At 42.6% G+C, this 9,644-nt stretch overlaps 1 non-coding gene across 1 annotated transcript; it reads right to left on the bottom strand.

Annotated features, from left to right (window-relative positions):
* Window positions 1–5,283: 5,283 nt before the first annotated feature.
* On the bottom strand, window positions 5,284–5,390 carry LOC136137382 (U6 spliceosomal RNA). The gene has a single exon (XR_010656721.1). It is a non-coding gene; the product is annotated as a U6 spliceosomal RNA (small nuclear RNA).
* Between the last annotated feature and the right edge of the window lie 4,254 nt (window positions 5,391–9,644).

Below are 9,644 nucleotides of genomic sequence, written 5' to 3'. Positions count from 1 at the left end.
TTTCTGCGAGGGGGACACGGGAGGTTCTACCCCCTTCTTACAGCTGGAGAAGTGAAATGCACCCCACAGGTCTGCTTGTCAGTCCATATTTTGGCTCTCACGGTTAAATCTGTCATAGCCCTGTATTTCCTAATCACTGGTTTGCAAGCAGCCCTGGTCTAAGGTAGTTTCCTCAAGACCTTGAAAGAAAAGAGTTTTCATAAAGCCAAACTCATTCCACTTGAAAAACTGACCTCTGAGTTGCACTTGTGTCTTTTTCCTACTTACTTGGTTCTAGGAAACAAACAAACAAAATCTCTAAACATTACATAAAAAAAATTTACCGGTCCTGAAATCCCAAAGACTATTTATTGACGCCTGGTCTCCAAATTGGAATAGCAATACTGACTTCCCTGACAATCAGAAGTAAATAATGAAACACGTAGAAAAATACCCACACGTATTACCGTAGGTAATGCTTTTCCTATTGATGTTTCTCAGGGCCTGGTCGTTACCTAGTGGACTCTTATTCTGCCTGTGGCTACTGTATGCTAAGTCAGGTTGTGCCCCCGCTCAGAGGGCTCCAGGCCCCAGGTACTCCACCGACTTCTCCTGTCACTCTGCCCATCTCTCTCTGCGCCTGCCCACCGCATCCCCACCCTCTTCCCCGTTGGTCCACGCGTGCTCCTCCTGTATTAGCTGTTCTTCATTCTGGAAGCTTCCTCCCCTGCGAGCGTCAGGGCTTGTTCCTTCTTTGTTTGAGGTCTCCACTCAAATGTCAAATTCCTAACTGTTCTGTCTAAAACCCCAGCTGCCCTCCCAACGCGGCCGAGGCACTCGCCTTGCTCTCTGTTTCTCCTTGGCACTCGCCCTTATCCGATTCGCTTGCATTTTCCTTATTCATTGTCTAGCACCGCAGTAGGGTATAAGCTTTCTGAGGGCAGGGAATTGGGTTTCACTAGTGGGATGCCTGGGGTCTAATAGCACCAATCAAATATCTGTTCAGTAAATTAGTATATGAACACGGTGTATGGAATATTACAAGTAGCATGAAAGCACGAGCAAAATAAATGCACAGTGAACAGATAAATTAAGAACTGTCATTGAGGGCTTCCCTGGTGGCGCAGTGGTTGAGAGTCCGCCTGCCGATGCAGGGGACACGGGTTCATGCCCCGGTCCGGGAAGATCCCACGTGCCGCGGAGCGGCTGGTCCTGTGAGCCATGGCCGCTGAGCCTGCGCTTCCGGAGCCTGTGCTCCGCAATGGGAGAGGCCACACAGTGAGAGGCCCGCGTACCACACACACCAAAAAAGAACTGTCATTGAAAAGGTCAACAGAACTAAGGTATAATTATCACGTGAACTACATGATGATTATAAATAAGATTACAAATTGGGCTTTCACTTTAAGAAAGATCTTTGTGCCTCCCACTTGATATAAAGCCTTCACTTTCAGTATTTCACGTGTCTTCAGAATGTCTCTGGGCGGTGGACCAGGAGCTTTCTTCTTATTTCCTTTATTTAATTGTCAGAGTTCCTTAAAATGCTAATAGAGTCATCCAGATTGTGGCCTTGATTTTTCCCTTCGTTTCTGTTGCGGACACAGGCCAGTTGGTTCTTAGTAAAGTGAAAAGTGGCCTCACCAGGGACCCAGGTGATCTTTACAACCTCTTGATCAGAAACTTGGATTCCTGTCTCAGGGTTCCAGGATGGTTTTCCTCTGCTGGGGGCTTTCCACATCGTATCACTGCATCCTCTGAAATAAGGCTGATCCTCTCCGCCGGATATAAAGTTAGTGGAAGTCTCTTTGTCGACAGAAACAAGCTTCCGTTTCAGTTTTACAAAGGCCAGAGTCAGAGCAAAACAGTACAGAGGCATCTGAATGAATATTATGAGAGAAACAGAGTCTTGTCTGGGTCTCCTGAAGGTAGAAGGATGAAAATAACACTAAAACAAAGGTGCAGACGACACTGTTAGTGGACACTTCCTTTGGTGACCGTGCTAAGTGCACGTGGTCAGAGAGGGACTGAAGCAGCATGGGGATACCAGGCAGATGACGGGGCAGCTGCGGAGTCTCCAGACCAGAGGGAACTACTTCATCTTTAATGCTGCTAAAACAGCTTTGCTCTCCGAGCATCCTTTCTGGGGCCTGTTTTCTAAAATACCCACATGAGGCCCTGGCGACTAGAGTAACACTCAAATCATTTGACGTCACTGTGTTCTATCAGAAGACACTATTTTTTCCCCAACTCGATACACATTTTCTTCTGCATTTGTTGGGTTTGTGGGACTGAAGGGTTCATTCCAAGCCATGGACACGAATGCAAACTGGACTATCTGCTTTTGCACATTTGCAAATTTTGAGGGTTTACAAGCAACTATTTCTTTTCCAATGTACCTTTGGTTATTAGATATTAGAATAAATAGACCTGGATTGAATGTAAATGATTTAATGTTCTGGGACATTATGACCTGTTACAAAGAAAGCAAGCTGGTAAGAGGTAGATCTTCAGCTCCTAAAGGGCACAAAGTGTACCCAGTGCAGGCTTGTCTCTCAGCGCGAAAAACAAATAATAAAGGTGTGTCTTCAGTGACGAATGAGTGTGATTCCCTTTGAGAACGGTGAGAGTGAGGATGGAGACTTGGAGGGAGGGAGGGAGGGAGGGTATGGGGGAAACGGCCAGAGAGGGGAGGCCTGTGTCCAGGCCGGGGCTGGCCCGCCTTAGGGAGGCCGATGGAGAGGCAGCAAGATTCGACCTGATGGAATTCCATCGCCCTCCATGAGTAAGGGGACAGTGCCACTTGCCACCTGGGCAGGCATGTCCTGGACCTGTTGTGTCCTGTTAGAGGAGAAACCAGAAGCTTCAGTCTGTTTCACTCGTCACTGGGACTCTTCTGGGAACCACCGGCCTCGAGGAGCCCCAAGATGAGCTTTATTCCAGGAGTCGGGACTTAGTGTTTTCAAGGTTACCAAAGGCAACTCTTTCTCCATCAGGAAGGCATAGCCCTGGTCAGAGGGGCCTGAGTGGGAGGTAATGGTGCCCATACTCAGGCTTCGTCTATAGAGAACTCGACGAGGGGAAAGACACATGCAGAACATGACCCACAAACGTAGAGACCTGAGTGAGTGCGTGTGTGCGTGTGCGTGTGTGTGAGATTGAGAGAGTCAGAGTCAGAGATGAAAACAGAGACACCTGTAGTGCTTAAGATTTGGTTTTTGATAAACTCAAGTGTTTCAGGTTCCTGCTTCTCAGTGGTACTGAGACCAGAAGTAAGACTCAGATGCGAAGCTGCCTCCAGAAGTTTACCTGTCACTGCCTGGTGGGCTGATGTCTTCTCACTTCACACATTCATTGTCTTCCCTTGGTAGAAAAAGCAGGACAACCAAACTGGCTTGACAAAAAGCTAAACAATGAGTTACCTGGTCACCTACAGCTGGAGGCCAGTTTTCCTTTATCACAGCGCTTATCACTGAGGGAAACAGTGCAGATGGGCCCTTGAGAGTTTCCCATTCTATGAATCATCACTCACAGACATTTGACTAAGTGCCAAACTCTTCTCTAACTGCTTTACATGTGCATCCCATGATGTAGAGCCCAGGACAGCTCCAGGAGCCCTGCTTTATTATCCCTCCATTGAGGAATTTGGGATCAAATGTGGGGGACTGCCTTGTCCAAAGTTCCACAGGCAGTAACTGGAGGGTCCAGGCAGTGGGGCCCCAGACACCATGCTCTTAGCCACCATGCTGAAGGGCTTCTCCATCTTAGTAGTGTTTAAAAAATATCAGAAAGCATAACTTTTGAAAGTAAAACAACCTTGGAATGTGTAAAGAAAATGCCAGTGTTATCCCCCAGCTATTCTAAGTTAACCTGTGACAATAGATCGGTCTGTCTCTTTCCACACCATTGTCGACGAAAACTTAATCAGTCAATCTAAGAAAGAAAAGGAAAATTTTATTTGAGCCAAATATGAGGATTATAACCCGGGAAAAGCATCTGAGAAAGCTGTAAGAACAGTTCTGCCCATTAGAAGTCAAGGCACAGTTGTTTGAGACGGAGGGCTGTACAGTAAATGACGTATTATTGACAGTTTACGCAATCCAGATCGAAGCGTCCTTGTGGCCCCTTACAAGATCAAGAAGGAAAGTCATTCTTTCCCCTTGACTTAAATATCACTAATGTTTTTGTCAAATTTGCTTTTCTTTTCTCTTTTTAAATTGAAGTATAGTTGATTTACAATGTTGTGACAATCTCTTCTGTGCAGCAGGGGGACTCAGTTATACACATACAGACATTCTTTTTTGTATATTCTTTTCCATTATGGTTTTTCACAGGACATTGAATATAGTTCCCTGTACTATACAGTAGGACCTTGTTGTTGATCCATTCTATGTATAATAGTTTACATCTGCTAATCACACACTCCCAGTCCTTCCCTCCCCCATCTCCCTCCCCATTGGCAACCACAAGTCTGTTCTCTATATCTGTGAGTCTGTTTCTGTTTTGTAGGTAGGTTCATTTGTGCCATATTTTATTTATTTAATTTTTAAAATTTATTTATTTACTTATTTATTTTTGGCCGCTACTCTCGTTGCGGTGCATGGGCTTCTCATTGCAGTGGCTTCTCTTGTTGGGATCACGGGCTCTAGGTGCGTGGACTTCAGTAGTTGTGGCACGTGACCTCAGTAGTTGTGGCTCGCGGGCTTTAGAGCGCAGGCTCAGTAGTTGTGGCGCACTGGCTTAGTTGCTCCGTGACATGTGGGATCGTCCCAGATCAGGGCTCGAACCCGTGTGCCCTGCATTGGCAGGCAGATTCTTTTTTTTTTTTTTTTTTTTTTGCGGTACGCGGGCCTCTCGCTGTTGTGGCCTCTCCCGTTGCGGAGCACAGGCTCCGGACGCGCAGGCTCAGCGGCCGCGGCTCACGGGCCCAGCCTCTCTGCGGCACGTGGGATCTTCCCGAACCGGGGCACGAACCCACGTCCCCTGTATCGTCAGGCGGACTCTCAACCACCGCGCCACCAGGGAAGCCCAGCAGGCAGATTCTTAACCACTGCGCCACCAGGGAAGTCCCCGCCATATTTTAGATTCCACATATAAGTGATATCTTATGGTATTTGTCTTTTTCTTTCTGACTTCATTTAGTATGATAATCTTTAGTTGCATCCATGTGGCTGCAAATGGCATTATTTCGTTATTTTTTGTGGCTAATATTCCACTGTATATATGTACCCCGTCTTCTTCATCCATTCATCTGTTGATGGACACTTAGGTTGCTTCCATATCTTGTCTGTTGTGAATAGTGCTGCTAAAAATACGGAACTCTTCGTGAATTTGTGTGTCATCCTTGTACAGGAGCCATGCCAATCTCCTCTGTGTCGTTCCAATTTTAGTATATGTGCTGTCGAAGCCAGCACGGGAATGTTATGTTTTAAGGAGTTGTCTTGTTTATGCTGGGAGAATGTTGCAGTTGAGCAGGTTATTTCTGCCGATGGAGGAGCTTTGGTTGATGTGTAATGCAGATACATAATGCATAGCTGGAGGGAGAGAAGAGGCCAGAGGGCAGAGAAAAATTCTTCTGTTTAAATTTTTCTTGTCTTGCCATAAAATAGGAATTTTATTCCACACCATCTTTACTCCATTTCTTTCTGCAGGTGCCCAAATGTAAGAATTTTGTCTTCTGTCTTTGATTTTACAGAATGAGATGACATGACACACGTTAAATCAATATTTGCCTTTTGACTGAGCAGTAATAATATGGGTATTATTTCCAGTCAGTAATCATAGATCCAATTCAGTCTTTTGAATAGCTGAGGAACATTTTTTTAAGGACAGAGGTGTGTCATAGTATATTCAGTCACTCTCCTACTAATAGAGATTAGGGTGTGCGAGTTGTTTTTTTTTTTTTGGTGGGGGGGTTGGCTTTTTTTTTAAACCACTGGAGACAACACTGAAAAAAATTCTTTGTACACGTGTCTATAAGTACTGAAATATTTGTTTCTATATGTGGAGCCCACAAATTGAAATCATTAGGTCAAATAGTAAGAAATTATCAGGGTAAAATTTTAATAGATATTGACAAATTCATGGTAACGATGTCTATTTATTTTAGTCTTTGTACAACTCTTCTTTCTATTTCAAAAGGTAACTGAAAGAAGTTTTGATTCTAGAAGACTCTCCCATCTTGTTCTTGGGAAATGAGCAAACAGATACGCTATTGTGAAAATATTTGGAGTATAAAAAGTATTAGTAAGTGTTGGCTAACTACTATACAAGCAACCCCAAATCTCAAAGACTTAGCCAAGAACTTTGATTTCTTACTCATGTCACAGTCCAATGCCGCTCAGTAGGGGACGGGAGGAAGGGAGATGTGACATGTTGTGCCCCGTGTCATCACTCAGGACCCAGTCTACTTCTATCTAAGGCTCCACCCACTTTTAGGTCCTCTGAATTGTCTCCATTTAGTCAGTGAATAGAAAACAATAAGAATTGGGAGTAGGAAGACTTTATGTGCTAGGCTTGGAAGTGGAACACATCATATTCCACTGGGTAAGAGTCCATTGACCCAGGGCAGCTGGAAAAGGACCCCAGCTGAGTGCCCAGGAAAAAAAGTGTGCAACATGGGTATTGTACTTCATTTTCAACCGCGATGGGAGTGAAAAGAGTAGTTGTGAGAAAAGGCTGGAGAGTCATCATGGTAATCAATAATGAAACCTGCAATAGGATGTAATTTACTAGTGGCCGAAGACAACAGAGGAGATGTTTTTTTTCTTCTTTCTTGTGCTTCACTTTATTGCGTTTTTTTACAAATTGTTTGTGGCAACCCTGCGTTAGGTTTATTGGCGCCATTTTTTCCAACAGCATTTGCTCAGTTCATGTCTCTGTGTCACATTTTAGTAATTCTTGCAATACTTCAGACTTTTTCATTGTTATATTTGCTACGGTGATCTGTGATCAGTGATCTCTGATGTTACTGTTGCAAAAAGATTTAGAGCGGCTGAAGGCTCAGAGGATGGTTAGCATGTTTTAGCCATGAAGTATTTTTTAATTAAGGCATTTGCACACTTAATAGACTACAGTATAGTGTAAACAGAGCTTTGACATGCGCTGGGAAAACAAAAAACCTGTGACTCTCTTTACTGCAGTGGTCTGGAGCCAGACCTGCAATGGCCCCGCGGTCTGCCTGTATATGTAAAAAAGGAAGTGTTGAAGATTTTTGTGCTGGCTGATTTAGGTGAACGTGAAAGGGAAGGTGGGCTAGGTGGCGCTAGTGTTGAGCTGGAAGTCTAGACGTAAGCCCCACATCCTGGCTCCACCATGAGTTCTCTGGGCAAATCACTCCACTCCTTTGGGTCTCGAGTTCTTCAGCTGGATATAGACTTGGAACAGAAATAGGTGAACTCTAAGATGTCTCACTACTCTGAACAGATTGACTGCTAAAATATGTCCTTTTTACCCGTTGAGGTTGTGATATTATTAGCTTTTGAACAAATTTGGAGACATACACTCCAAAGTTACGAATAACAGTACACAGTCCAGTTTGCCATGTTTACTTCTTGTCGTTTGTAAATTTAAAACACATTAGTTCAAGGGTTAAAAGGACATTGTCTTTTCAATTTAGCTTTTACTTTAGTTTCTGATCGTAGTACCTACAATTTAGTGAGCACTCACTCTGGGCCAAGCCCTTTGCTTATGGTATCCTTAGAAAAACTATCGGCGGTAAGTGCTGTTACCCCCATCCTCAAGATGAGGGAATTGAGGAGGGGAGACTGAGTGGCTTGACTTAGCGTGCCACAGAGCGGGGTTAGGGGACAGGCATGTCTAGACTCCCTTTGACTTGGAAAGAGTTTTAACGGCTAACGCGGAGTTACTGAAGGTTCAAGGTGGCCTTTCTATTTCTGAGTATATTTTCTCATACATGTGTTTATTGTCTCTTGTATTTTTCATTAGTATTTTTAAAATCTACAAATGTTGCTATTCTCGATGCTATTGTTTATAGATGTTTATCAAGTTCCTCACTCTTCTTCATGTAATATCCAATATCAATCAATTTCAGGGATGCAAGTAATAATCTTACTTAAATCATTACTCTAGATGCAAATTTGAGAACCCTTTATAGAATCAGAACTGACTGTCTAAATGAAATTGGAACCGATTATCTTAAAAGTTTAGCAGACAAAAATTCTTGAGATAGGAATATAGATTCCATTGCTTCGCTTTTCCCAACCAGGTCATTTTTTTTAGTACTGGTTTATTTAGTCTGATAACATTTCCAGAGGAATAATGGTCCTAAAGAAAATGGAAGCTTTGGTTTTTCCTTTTTTTTTTAAGGTTTTTTTTGTTTTTACGTGGACGATTTTTTTTAAAGTCTTTATCAGATTTGTTACAACACTGCTTCTGTTTTATGTTTTGATTTTTTGGCCACGAGACATGTGGGGTCTTAGCTCCCCAACCAGGGATCGAACCCACACCCCCTGCATTGGAAGGTGAAGTCTTAACCACTGGACTGCTAGCGAAGTCCTGAAGCTTTGGTCTTTATAGTTATGATTCTTTTGAGATACTCCCCATGTACATTTAAAATTGTTCTATAGGGAAAGTGAAAGTGTAGTTGAATATTTCCAATAAGTAAGAAAATGTCAGATGCTTTTTAAAGGAGTCAGTGGATTTTGCATAACCAGCTAACTAACTTTTATTTGTATAGTTGGATAATAATATATTGGTATTTTGAATTCTGTTGAAACAGAGTAGCCAATATATTCATTCTTTCTAAAGAAGACCGTTGCTCATACTTTAGCACATTTAAGAGGTAAATTTATGGTTAATTTTCTGTGTAACTAATTGCTTTGGCTTATTTAATTACTGATGCACAAAAGAAATGTTCATTTTTCTGCCTTTAGAGACACCCCAAGTAAATTACTCTATAAACATTGAATTGCCCAATTATTTATTATACGTTTTTGTAAGTTTACTTAAAATATATTAGCTACAGGAAGATGTATAGTTGACCCGTATACCCTTGAGCTCACACGTGAAGTTCATTTTCTAAAACTTTCAGAGGTTGCAGATTTAATCAGCCTTCCGCTATAACGTTTTCTACGGAGATTCATAATCAGCGGTACCATAAAGTACATCACATAGTTCTTGAAACTAGGCAGAGTAAGAACAGCTTAAATTGGAATTATGTCTTTAGTTGAAATATAGTCTCCAGAGTCTAATTAGTGTCATTAGAATGTGGGGTTGGGATAAACACTACGACCACTGTCTGTTGTTAGTGCCCAGACTTGCTTTCCAGGTCATACATCCCTTTGATTCAATCTCTTTCTTGCCCGAAAAGGGAGCTGGCCAAGGAGCTGTTTTTACTGTCTGTTTTCCATTATCACAATCACACAACCATAAAGAACTAAGAAAAGAAACGTTTCAACCCTAACAGTGTCTCAACAGTGAGCTACTGAATTGCCATGTTCATTTGTTACCTGGCATGAGACCTTCAGATTACTTTACTATCCTTTCAAACTAGTAAGGATTGTGTTGTTGAAGGAAAAAAGGCGGTCTTGTACATTTTGTTTCCCCCTTGGTTAAAAGCACCAATACCAGCAATTTGTATCAGTTGGGAAAGAGAAGATTAAAATTATGTGGGGTCATGGAGGAGACAAAATCAGCTTACAATTGAA

The sequence above is a fragment of the Phocoena phocoena genome, chromosome 17 (assembly GCF_963924675.1).
Source record: "Phocoena phocoena chromosome 17, mPhoPho1.1, whole genome shotgun sequence".
In the NCBI taxonomy this organism is placed as follows: Eukaryota; Metazoa; Chordata; class Mammalia; order Artiodactyla; family Phocoenidae; genus Phocoena; species Phocoena phocoena.
The sequence above is the reverse complement of the archived record's forward strand: the minus strand, read 5'-3'. Positions and strand labels throughout refer to the sequence as shown.